General features: G+C 39.4%; 1 protein-coding gene across 7 annotated transcripts in view; it reads right to left on the reverse strand.

Annotated features, from left to right (window-relative positions):
• Positions 1-13,160, reverse strand: part of NEMP2 (nuclear envelope integral membrane protein 2) — a 402,284-nt gene that overhangs the window by 35,760 nt on the left and 353,364 nt on the right. The window contains exon 1 of one of the 7 annotated variants that reach the window (XM_021076067.1): positions 10,245-10,670. The exons of the other annotated variants lie outside the window; for them this stretch is intronic. The gene's annotated coding sequence lies outside the window, so the exon portion shown is untranslated. Of the gene's footprint in view, positions 1-10,244; positions 10,671-13,160 lie in introns of those variants that run through there. 7 annotated transcript variants of the gene reach the window in all.

Consider the following 13,160-nt stretch of genomic DNA (forward strand, 5'->3'; position numbering starts at 1 on the left):
GAGATTAATTCAGTCCATCTGGGGTGGAGCCCAAAATGTGTCTTCTTAATATGTACCAAGTGATTCAAAAGTATTAGGGCTAAACTGAGTTTTACAAGTTTTATGTTTGACATTAAGTAGCATTTTAGGCAAGTTTACAATCACAGCTAAAATACTATGTGTGCATTTTATGTAATTTGTATTGCTAGAATATGACATATATTTATTTTTAAAAAAGACGTATAATAAAGAGCTTTCTTCACATTATTTTAGTGACCTGAGTTCTTTCATTCCATTTGACTATTTCCACATGGTGTAAAAAAATTTACAATTTGGTGTTCAGCCTCTGCATTTTTATTTCTAGAGTTCTTGCTCTTCATCACTAATTATTTTTCTGTGACTGTCGTAGGGTTATAATCAGTCATTATGAATCAGAAGTAAAATTTAGCTCATGTCAGAAATTATTTAGGAGCTTTCACTTGGTTTCTAGGTAGGAATAACATTTAATTAAATAAATTAGAAGAAAATAGGAAAAGTTCTACTACTTTTGGTTCTTTCATAAGGAAAGATTTAGAAAAACTGCAGTGATACCTACCAATGCTATAAGACTACAGAGGCTATGTGTTATCTTTTTTTCCTTTTGAAAAATTCCCATTTTTAGAATTTCTGCATATCAAGAGAAAAAATTAGGCTGTTCAAGACTTCTCCATAAAGGAAGAGAATAGAAATTGACATTGACTTGTTGGATCATGTTTTTCTAGCATATTTCATTAAGGAAATACTCTGAAATTAGCCTACTATATACTAATTCACTAATTTTAATAATTCATGTCAAAACTAAAAGGCAGCTTTTCAGTATGAATAAATGATGTTGGGAGGGATTAAAATAAATATAATTTATTAAGTAATGCATCATATGTTCTCTAAATTAAGTTGCAAAAGCCCTTTGCAATTCAGTAAAAGATAATTGATCAAATTCAATTCAAATCTTTCCATTCAAATTGAGAGATGGAGAATTCTTTAAAGCAGTGGTTCTCAGATTTTGGTGTGGGTAAGAGTCCAATCTCCGAAGATTCTTAGTCAATAGGTCCACTGTATCGTCTGGCAATCACCATTAATGATTTGGAGGCAAACAGTCTTTTGACCACACTGTAAAAGTGGTGAGTAAAACAATATTCAAAAGTGATTAATGATTAGTTGATGATGGCTGGAAAATAGCACCTATGGAAAAAAACTGACATTCTTGGTAAATCTGAGTCAAAGAAGGTTGAAGAGTTACAGCTTTCTAAGAGTTAAATAATTAGGATACAGAAAATCAGTCACCAGTTATTTGTTATGTTTTCAAAGAAAAGAGAAAAAAGTAAGCTTAGGATTGTATGTAAATACATTTTCCCAGCACTGGGATCCTAGTTTCTCTCTTACCTGCACACCATCCAATCCTGCCACCCCACTTAATTGATTCCTAAATAACCTCTGCCAAAGCTTTCTTTTCTGCCAATTCACTCTTAGGAAGCATTTCTTTTCTTTCTTTTTGAACGACCGCACCTGCCGCCATATGTAAGTTCCTGGGCTAGGGGGTCCAACCAGAGTTGCAGCTGAGGCCTATACCACAGCCACAGCAATACCGGATCCTTAACACTCTGAGCGAGGTCAGGGATAGAACTTGCATCCTCACAGAGACAACCTCAGGTCCTTAACCTGCTGAGCCACAACAGGAACTCCAGGAAGCATTTTTCTTAATCAGCCATTCTCTACAATCTAGGTGCCCCCCACCCCGCACCCCCCCGCCACCCTGCCCTACTGCAGTAATCTATGAAAACAATTTATAGTGAGATTATTATATTTGAAAGTCTTTTCTTCTTTCAGAGGAAGCTATAAGGAGCAAATAACCTTTTAGTTAAGTTCTTTAACTGCCTTTATTAGTCATCTATTGACAATGTAAAAGATTTGTAATTCAGAAGTCCTTTAATTCAGTTAAAACAGGGATTTTTGGAGTTCCCATTGTGGCTCAGTGGTTAACAAATCCGACTAAGAACCATGAGGTTGGGGGTTTGATCCCTGGCCTTGCTCAGTGGGTTAAGGATCTGGCGTTGCCGTGAGCTGTGGTGTAGGCTGCAGACGCAGCTCGGATCCTGTGTTGCTGTGGCTCTGGCATAGGCTGGTGGCTATGGCTCTGATTCGACCCCCAGCTTGGGAACTTCCATATGCTGCAGGAGCGGCCCAAGAAATGGCAAAAAAAAAAAAAAAAAAAAAAAAAAAAAAGACAAAAACAGGGATTTTCTCTATTTCTTTTAAGTTTCTCCCCAGTGGTCATGGTCTGCTCGGAAAAGTTCTCCAATCTATATTCTTCCATGTGTTTTTGGAAAAACTAAAATCTTGGAGTTCCTGTCATGGCTCAGTGGAAATGAATCTGACTAGGGTCCATGAGGATGCAGGTTCGATCCCTGGCCTTGCTCAGTGGGTTAAAGATCTGGCATTACCATGAGCTGTGGTGTAGGTTGCAGACGCACCTCAGATCTGGCCTTACTGTGGCTGTGGCGTAGGCCAGTGGCTACGGCTCCGATTCAACCCCTAGCCTGGGAACCTCCATATGCAGTGGATGTGACCCTAAAAAAGACAGAAAACTAAAAGATCAAGCCTGATATTACTGGAGGTACCTAGTGGCATAGCGGGTTAAGGGTTTGGTGTTGTCACTACTGTGGTGTGGATTTGATCCAATCCCTAGTCCTGGAACTTCTACATGCCATGGGTGTGACCAAAAAAGAATTCTACTTATATTATCAGAGTATGTATTAGGATGTTTCCGACTTCAGGTAACAGAATTCCCAACTAAAAATGTCTTAAGACAGTGAAGACATTTATTATGTTACATGGAAGTCCCAGGGCGGGTTGATTCAGCGGCTTAAGTATGCTACCAAGTTCTCCGGCTGTTTTCAGTTTTCTACGCTACCATTCTCAGTTTGTTTGACTTTGTCCTCAAGTTTTTCTCCTCATAATTGAAAAAGGCTGCCATTGCCACTGATATTGGGTCCTCACATAACTAAAACTAAAAAAAAAAAGGAGCATTATCCCCGCTTCTGTCTCTTGAAGAAGGAAGTAAAGGCTTTCTCAGAAGCTCCCACCTTCGCCCTCTCAGCTGACTCCATTGCTGGTTCCATTAGCAAGTGACTAGTCCATGTCCTAGTTAAATTGGATGGAGTGAATGTTTGGCCTTTTCAGCCTCCATGGTGGGAGGTGATTTCACAGAAGACAAAAACTGGAAGAGCAACAGACAGGGAAAAATTTATCATGGGGATATTTTTTGACAGCTGCCAAAAGTCCTCGTAAGTGTCTGAAAATGGTAATCTGAAATTTTAAGCTAACTTAATAGATGGGTTTTAGTCATTATTCTCAACTTTGATAAATGTGTTTCCTTTCTGAAATTTACACATTGACTCAAAATGGGAGTTGCTTCTGAACCAATCATATATTTGTCCTATTGATCTTGGTTAGTAGATTTACATAACATTCGTATTCTAAAGCATTTGATTTCCAAAATAGCAAATACTTTCTAATAGAATAATGAAAGAGAAGAAAAATTATACAAAGGAGTAATGGGTTATAATGGGGAAAATGAGGAAAAGATAATAGGAATGGTAGAAAAAAAGAAGGAATGGGGTAGAATGAGCAATGACTACTAATCTGGATGGTCTCATGTGAGAGAGTTCACTTAACTAGGTCAGTTGGCACTTGAAATGATGGGCAGGATAAGCCATTAAGATACTGGAGCAAATAGAAGGAAAGGGGGAGGAAACTGACTCCTTTTTCAGGCATGCCCTTTGCAAGTTAGAATTTGTCAGTTCTAACCACCCTACAGGTGTGTCCCTGGAAATGCATGTTCATTTGGCTGGGCAGTAGTATTCTGATGGCACTCCTTTTTTTTTTTTTTTTTTTTTTTTTCCTTTCCCATTTAAAGAGAATTTGTCTAACAATGATGTTTAAAATAATCCATCTAAATATATAAGGCTCTTAACTCCTTCAGCAATAATTAAAGCAAGGAAATTTTTAGGCTTAATTTCAAAGGGCCAGACCTTCCAAGTGATCGGGGCTTTATAAACATGTATCCCTGTATGTAAAAAAATATGTTAAACTCTAAATTCACTTTAGAGAAATACAGCTCACCTAAACCGACTAATATTGCTTGGATTTGTTTTAAGATTAAGAGGTTACTCTTCCTGGCTTTCATTTCACCATCTCACCTGGCTCCCTATTTTCTTTTCTCATTTTCCCTCTCTTTGCCAGACAAAATAATCACTGGAAATGTTATAGGTTCTTTTTGATACTTTATGAATCTTGAATAATACACATGAAAGAATTTTTTTTGAAATTCTCCCTTTGTTGTAATAGATATCCTTTATGTTAAGACTTTTGTCTATTGTAAAATAAAAGATTTAGAAAGCAATGCAAAATAAATGTATACCATAATGAGTTGTTACAGGGCAAACATTCTTGTAGCCAAGACCCAAATCAAGAAATAGAATTTAACAGAAGTCCTCAATGTGCCTCATCCTAATTTCAAATCACCTCCCACCCCTCAAAGCATCCACCATCCTGATTTTCAAAGCAATCATTTTCACTTGTTTCCTTATAGCTTATGACACCTAAATGCACATCCACAGACATTTTTGCCAATTAAAATTTGGAGGGTGGGCTATGTCTTTTTTTTTTTTTATTTTTATTTTTATTTTTTTGCCTTTTCTACGGCCACTCCGGTGCCATATGGAGGTTCCCAGGCTAGGGGTCTAATGGGAGCTGTAGCCACTGGCCTAAGCCAGAGCCACAGCAACGGAGGATCGAGCGGTGTCTGCGATCTACACCACAGCTCACGGCAATGCTGGATCCTTAACCCACTGAGCAAGGCTAGGGATTGAACCCGCAACCTCATGGTTCCTAGTCAGATTCGTTAACCACTGCGCCACGACGGGAACTCCTATGTCTTTTAAGTTTCTCTTATTGTACAGGTTCACTATTCCACTGTTTCTTTTCCTTATGATTTATCTATTGAAGAGCCCAGGCTTTTTTTTTTTTTTTTTTTTTTTTTTTTTTTTTTCTTTTCTTTTTTGGCCACCCTGCGGCATATGGAGTTCTCAGGGCTATGCTGGTGGCAAAGCTGGATCCTTAACCCACTGTGCCAGGGATCGAACCTTTGTCCCAGCACTCCAAAGACACTCCTGATCCTGTTGCACCACAGCAGGAACTCCAGCCCAAGCTTTCTGACTTGCAGAGTTTCTCACAGTCTGAAGTTTGCTGTTTTCATACTCATGGTACAGTGAGGCATGTTCCTTTGTCCTCAGTACTTCCTGCAAACTGGTACCTGAATTCAAAGGCTTTGCTGGACTTGGTTGTATTCTTTTGGGTAAGACTATAGGTTGGATAAGACTATAGGTTTCATCTGGAGGCATACAATGTCTGGTTGATTCTCTTTTTGTGGTATTACTAACTATTGATATCTAGATCCATTAATTCACTGGGGGTTGCAAAATGGTGATATTCAAATTCCATTATTTCTTTTTCACCTATTAGTTGAAATCCTTTTATGAGGAGACATGTCTCATCTACTACTTGGTTACCCAATGATACAGTTCATATGGAAAAGGTAGTATAAGTCCTTGGTTCTTTTCCTCTATTTACTAGTTTCCAAGAGAATAAACTGGTTCCTTATCCTTCTCTACAGGTAACCAATTCTTTGTTTTTAAAAAATATTACCATGAACTCATGTTTTAAACATATTTGATAAAGTTTCAATCATTAGCAATTATTACTTCTTTTTTGTTTTTTATTTGTTTGCTTTTTGTAGTTCAAATTGTCCTATCCTTAGCCAGCAGGATTCTCTTCAGGTTGTCTTCTGAGTTCTTCTAACACACCCTATAATCTTTGGTAACTTCCTTGAATTTTGATAGCAGATGTCCACATTCATCTTACATGTATTCTGCCCCAGACAGGGAATGAGTCATGTTTCCAAAAGTCCTGATTTCTTTTACCATTTCAAGACCATAATCTGGGGACTAATGCTTATTCCTGCTGGGTTGGTTATTTTTTCTCGGTGTTTCCAAAGCAGAGCTAGGAAATCTATATATCTATTGATAAGCATACATATTATTTCATAGGTAAATACCTAATGGTTTTACTGATATTTCCAACTGAAATTCAGTACTGTGGGGTTCCTAACCTGACCTTTTAAATACATCTATATCTCTATTCCTCCACAACAAGATTTCTGGTTCCCAAATGTATAATTGATGATGAAGTTATATCTCATAATTATTCATTTACATTATTCCACATTGTATACATGACAGGCTCAGAATAACAATACACATATTACCACCATCAGTATGATTACACATAACAGGTAAAAATTTTTTTTCATATGCTCTCCTTACTCTCATCCCCCCCCCTTTTTTTTCATTTTTGGCCACCCCTCAGCATATGGAGCTCCCACTCCAGGGATCAGATCCAAGCCACAGTCTTGACCTAAGCCACAGCTGTGGCGACATTGGATCTCTATCCCATTGTGCTGGCTGGGGACTGAACTCATGTCCCAGTGCTCCCAAGATGCTGCCGATCCCCTTGTGCCATAGCGGGAGCTCCTCATCCCATTTTTTATAGCTGTACTATATTTACATTATGTGATAATATAGGCTTTGCATGCTACACTCTCTTTTAACTCTCATTTAGTATTAGTTCTTCAGATAACTGTGTTTTAATTTCCACCACCAGTCCTCATACTGATGTCTCTCTAATCATGCTGATTGTCTAAAACTCATCCTTGGAGTTCCCATCGTGGCTCAGCAGAAATGAATCTGAGTAGCATCCATGAAGATGCAAGTTCGATCCCTGGCCTTGCTCAGTGGGTTAAAGGATCCGGCATTGCCACAAGCTGAGGCATAGGACAGCAGCTGCAGCTCTGATTTGACCCCTAGCCTGGGAACCTCCATATGCCACTGGTGCTGCCCTAAAAAAGACAAAAAAAAAAAATCTTCTGAGAGCTTTAGAACTGTGTAATTTTTGGTATACTTCTGGCACAATTAAAGAGAGAAAATTTCTGTGTCCCTGAACAAGTTAAAGAAAATTAGGTGTTCCATGGATTAAAGGAAAACAACTTCATATAAACCTTTGGTACAAGGCAGGTTATAAGCTGATGATTATAAAAATGATAATTCTCATTGTACAAGAGAAAATGTGTTTACACAGTGTTTTCACATGTATTATCTCATTTCATCCTCAAAACAACCCTCTTAGGGAGGTATTGTTATTATGAGACCTGTTCTTCAGAAGAAGAAACTGAGCTTAGAGGACTTAAGTGACTTCATTTAAGACATGAGCAGAGAAGACTCTTTAACACCTCTATGTGTAAAAGGTTTATTTTTCCACTAAGCTTTTGTGAGATCCCTGTGCAGCACATGGGAGAAAGTGGAACCTATCTAGCCATATACTTCTTGAGGACCCATGGGGTGACCGGTGCTGAAGGCAGATCTCGTTCACAGTCTGGTAAAGAGCTTTGCCTAGCCCCTTAGAGCTTGTAAGAGACAGAGCAGAATTTGAACTTGGTCTTTTGGACTCTAGCTCCTGTGGTCTGTTCCGTCCCACTAGCTAAGGTCAGCATCAGCAGTGTGTTTTGTGTGAACTGCAGCATTCCAACTGGCTCCATGTGGCATCATTGCACCTGCATGTTGCTAGACATGAGTAGCTTTGCATCATGGTCTATGAGAGAGGACAGTGTCAGCATTTCAGTGTTTGTGACACTGCTTCTCCAGTGTCAACTCCCCAGTACTCTGAGCAGCGGGGAGAAGAATCTTGTCCCAGCTTCCAAGAAGTCTCTCACTGCATTCTAATATCTTACCTTAAAATGTATGCAACTTTTAAATTCTACTTTGCAATATATCTGTGCTATGGAATACAAAAAGAGTATTTTCCATACATACCAGCAAGTAAAATTTTTGTTATAGGGAGACCTAAACTTTCTCCAGTGGCTCTTAGTACTTCCTGGAATATTGCCATGGACTCCTAAAGTTTCCTCAATTTGAAAGCATGAGAAGAAACCCAGAGAAGGCTGTGGCTCCACCTTGGGAGTTTGAAGATTTTGCTGAGTCTTTGGATTTTGTTCTGCAACACTGAGAAGCCAATGAAACATTTCAAGAAAGAAAGTGACCTGACTAGTTTTGGGTTTTCAAGGAATGGCTTTGAATTTCTTTGATCATCATCTACTATGTATTTCATAGTAAGAAATACATTTTACAAGGAATTCATATGCACATTATATATTATATATATTATATATATACACACACATATGTATATATGTGAAATAAAAGTCTGATGAAACTTTACTTATCCTTATATTTTACACCCTAACCTCATCTAGAAAAAGTTAATACAATCCACTAAGTTGTTTGCACAACCTCTAATGGATTGCACTTTAGGTAACCAGAGAATTTATATACTTCATTAATATTTCAAGTAGAACAGAGTTGTACTTATTAAGAAACACTTTACTGCTTCTTCCAGGAGGATTAGGAGATGTTAATGGGAAGGAAGAGGAGGGGAGGTTCTCAGGCCCTATTACCCATGTTTTCATGGGAGCCTCCCCACACTTTTCCCTGGGGCCACATTCTCTCTTCGTCCCTTAGTACCATTCATTCTCTTGCAGCCTGCCCCCTTCTCTCCTAGGATTGTTTCAAATAGAACATTCTCCAATTATCCTACTAAAGAAGACCCAAGAAGTGAGAGAGGGCAGTCTCTGTCTTGAGCCTTAACCCTCTCTCAGAGAACACTTGAGGGCAAATATATCATATAATGAAGACCATATGTATTGGTTTTCTGAGCTGCCAAAACAAAGTACCACAGACTTGGTGGCTTAAGCAACAGAAATTGATTTTCTAATAGTTCTGGAGGCTACAAATTTAAGATAAGATGTTGAATTCTTCTGAGGCCCCTCTCCTTGGCTTGTAGGTAGCTAACTTCTCCCTGTGTTTTCACATTTTCCTCCTGTGTCCTAATCTCTTATAAAGAGAACAATCGGATTGAATTAGGGCCTACCCATATGACTTCATTTTCACTTAATTACTTTTTAAATGCCATATCTCAAAAAAGCCACGATTTGAGGTACTATAGCTTAGGACTTCTACATATCAAGGGGGTGGGGACAAAATTTGACCCTGTAAAAAATTAATAAACAGAAATCTTAATTAAATAGAGTTGGAAGACCAGAAGGGGGAGCTCTCATGTCCTACGATGGATAGCAGAGCCCAACAGCAAGAAGACTCCTTGCTCTGGGTAAGAGCCCAGCCTGTGAGAGTCATAGCTCGGCCAATGAAAAGCCATGGACTCTTTGTTTACTATATACCACCCTCTCCCCAATTATTTTTCCCCCCTGTGAAAGCGTTCTCCTCTCCATTTTTGCAGACTCATTTTGCACATAACTCACCATGGTTGCAGACTATGAACTGCAATTCTTTGTAAATAAACAAACCCATTTATCCTGGAGAAACAACCAGCAGTCTGTTTGTTTTAGGTCAACAGTCCATAGCGCTGTATATGTTTATTTTTTAAAAATCAAGTACATTCATTTTTATGTTCTACAAAATAAATACCAGAATACCAGCATTACGGATAACATTAGAGCTATCCTCATAATATAAATGAGTTCAGTTACTTAACTGTATTGTGGGTAGATAGATTTTCCATTTTAGTGGCCCCTAGGAGAATCCTGGAGGCTACCAACTTAATTTTTTTTTAATAAGAAGGTATAAGTTTTTATTTTACTGTATACTTATTGCTGCCCAAATGTCTCATCTTGCTCTTGACTGGATATCCTCCACACACAGAAAATTTTGCAGGAAAAGCTAGTTTTAAAATGGTAATTAAAAGGCTTCACTAAAAGAGAAGAGAAAGATAAGAAACCTTCAGTTGGGATTCACTGGGCTGACTGAAAAGAGAAAAAGCAAAGTCTCTCTCTTTGAAAAGTTCAGCAAAAAGCAAGCTTAGCAGATCTGAATTAGCTCAAAGGAAAAACACAGGCTAAGGCCAGGAGAAATGGAACATCAACTCCACAGCCAAGTTCTGGTCTGATAAGGCCACTTTCCAGCCAGGAAGCTTGTATGGTTACACAATGGACTGGGTGTCTCCAGGCCCCTCTCAGCTGCCCATAGACATGCCCTGGAGCACCAGAGAAGGGCACCTCCAGCCAGGCTGGGCCAGTCCATGTACCTCACCTCCCCTCTTACCTCTCCATGAAGTCATGAACATTCCCCAGCTTCTGCCTCTGAGTTTTCCACTTCATATTTATTTCAGGAGGCTGCGGTGGGTGGGGGCCAGTGCCTCTGTATCCAGTTGGCTGACTGATTTATCATACTTGATAGACTTCCCACCCTATTCCTTGGCCAAGTCCTTTTCAGCTCTCTGAGTCTATAAGTCATTCTATGAATGTGGCTGTTCATCAAGATGGTCTCTGTGATAACTCTTCATGCTAATATTATATGAGTCTATTCTTTAGTTTCAGATTTTAATGCAAAAAATTTAAAAGCCCTACATTGTAATTATAAAAGAAACTTAATATAGATGCCTTTGCCTAACAGGTAGGAAAAAAAAGGACCCCTTTCTTCCTGGGTTTTAAGCTTATTTTGTTTTGTTTTGTTTTTTTCTTTTTAGGGCCACACGCACAGCATTATAGAGGTTCCCAGGCTAGGGGTCGAATTGGAGCTGTAGCTGCTGGCCTTACCACAGCCACAGCCACAGCAATGCCAGATATGAGCCACATCTGTGACCTACACCACAGCTCACGGCAACTCCGGATCCTTAGCTGAGTGAGGCCAGGGGTGGAACCTGCCTTCTCACATACGCTAGCCAGATTCGTTTCCACTAAGCCATGATGAGAACTCCTTAAGCTTATTTTAGATAGAAAATTCAAGATCACCTTAACTATGAGTCTTCACCTTGCTCCTCTGCTTGGCCTGGGACGACTCTCGTTTATGGAGGCAACCCTGAGATCACTGCTAAAACTACATATAAGCTGAAACATTCTCCTTCAATGACATTGGCAGGTTCACCAGCAATTATCAGACTAAATAGCATGTATATAATTCGGAATAAGATAATTTTAAAATTTCAAAATGACTATCTGCAAGATGGCATTATCAGCAATGCTCTGCTTTTTAAAATTAGAATTGCTAATGAATTGTTTTCTAATGCTCTTTTGTACTGTCCTATGGATATTTTCTTAAGACATTCATATTTGCAAAATGGCTTTGTACTGTTTTTCCTCTCGCCCACCCATCAACCACACATACCTGGCTTCCTACTCCTTGCTGACTCATGGGCCCAGCCTCCTCCCACACACACACTCAGTGACCTGGCACCCACTACCTACCCTCTCCTTTGTTCCCCACAAATCCACCCACTCCTCTTCTCTCCTTCCCACAGGTGGACATATTCATACTCCCACTGCTCAGCAGCCAAAGCACAATAATGGCTTAAAGGGGTAAGAGAATAATTTTTCCAATGATCATTACATTTTTTTTTTCATTAACAAGCTCTCTCCACACATGAATACTTGACAAACAGTTCTTTTATTCTTCAATTATTTTTTTCAAAACTCCCTCGCATACAATAATTGGGTTTTTCTATTTAAAAAACACTCCTCCAAAATATATGTGCACTTTGAGTGTTGTAATTTTTTCAGTGACAACAGATGCCCTTATCTTTTGTCAAATTGAAATGTTTTACTCATATTTTGAAGTGAATGAGTGTACCAATGAGACAATGGCTCGATGGGATGGTTGTTTATAATGACAGTGTCTGAGCTGTGGCTAGAATTAACAGGCTGCCTGATAAGATTAATTGCCTGTGAATTATCCTGGAGCAGTTGCAGAGCCAACAGCAGAACAAGGGTCAACCCATTCATCAAAATCCTGTAAGGAGTTCCCGTCATGGTTCAGTGGTTAATGAACCTGACTAGTATCCATGAGGATGCAGGTTTGATCCCTGGCCTTGCTCAGTGGGTTAAGGATCTGGCATTGCCATGAGCTGGGGTATAGGTTGCAGACGCAGCTTGAATCCCTTGTTGCTGTGGCTGTGGTGTAGGCCAGCAGCTGTAGCTCCAATTCCACCCCTAGCCTGGGAAACCTCTGTATGCTGTGGGTGTGGCCCTAAAAAAAAAAAATCCTGTAAGGCCTCCCCTTGGGGAGGCAGGCCCCAAGGAGTCCAGCCTTTGCTACTTGTGTGAATTTTCAAGGCTACCAGAAAGGCCTTTCCCAAATCACCCTCAACCTGATGTTGCTATGCCTAGAATTCCAGCATTAGAGGGTCATTCCTGAGTCTTCTCAGTATTTAAAGAATTAGAAAGATATTGCCGGAGTCTCTCCCATTTGTGGTAACTATTTCTGTCTTTTTATGGAGTTCAGATTATATGCCACATGGTGTGACAGACTCTATTCTGAAATATTACAGATTCATGCTTTAATAGGAAATATGAGCATGATGGTGATTTTTAAGGAGTAAACAATTGAATTTGTGTCAGTATTTTTTGTTGGGTTTTGTTGTTTGACTTCCTCAATATTATAACTGATGTGCACTCCTTGAAGGAAGGCTGGGGCCATTTCTCCCATTTATGTCTCTAAGGTATAGCACCATGCCTAATATGTAGTGGCACTCAGTCCAAGACTGGAAAATTGCTACCTATCCCTGGTAATGTCTCTTGTCAGCACTAAACCTTAAGGCCAATTTTATCCTACTTTTTTTTTTTTTTTTTGTCTTTTTTAGGGCCACACCCATGGCACATGGAAGTTCCCAGGCTAAGGGTCGAATCAGACCTGCAACTGCTGGTCTACACCACAGCTACAGCAACTCGGGATCTGAGTTGCGTCTGCTACCTATACCACAGCTTATAGCAACACTAGATCCTTAATCCACTGAGTGAGGCCAGGGATCGAACCCGTATCCTCATGGGTATTAGTCGGGTTTATTACCTCTGAGCCGTTATGGGAACTCCTAATTTTATCCTACTTTTTATCCACCAGTATTTTACTCTTTATTTTGAATATAACTACTTTTTCCTTTAAATTTCCACAATGCTGGCTCCACACTCTTATGTAGTTATCACTTTCTCTCTTGGATCATATTTAGTCTTAGAGCTTTTCATGGCT

Source organism: Sus scrofa, chromosome 15, assembly GCF_000003025.6.
Source record: "Sus scrofa isolate TJ Tabasco breed Duroc chromosome 15, Sscrofa11.1, whole genome shotgun sequence".
Classification (NCBI taxonomy): Eukaryota; Metazoa; Chordata; class Mammalia; order Artiodactyla; family Suidae; genus Sus; species Sus scrofa.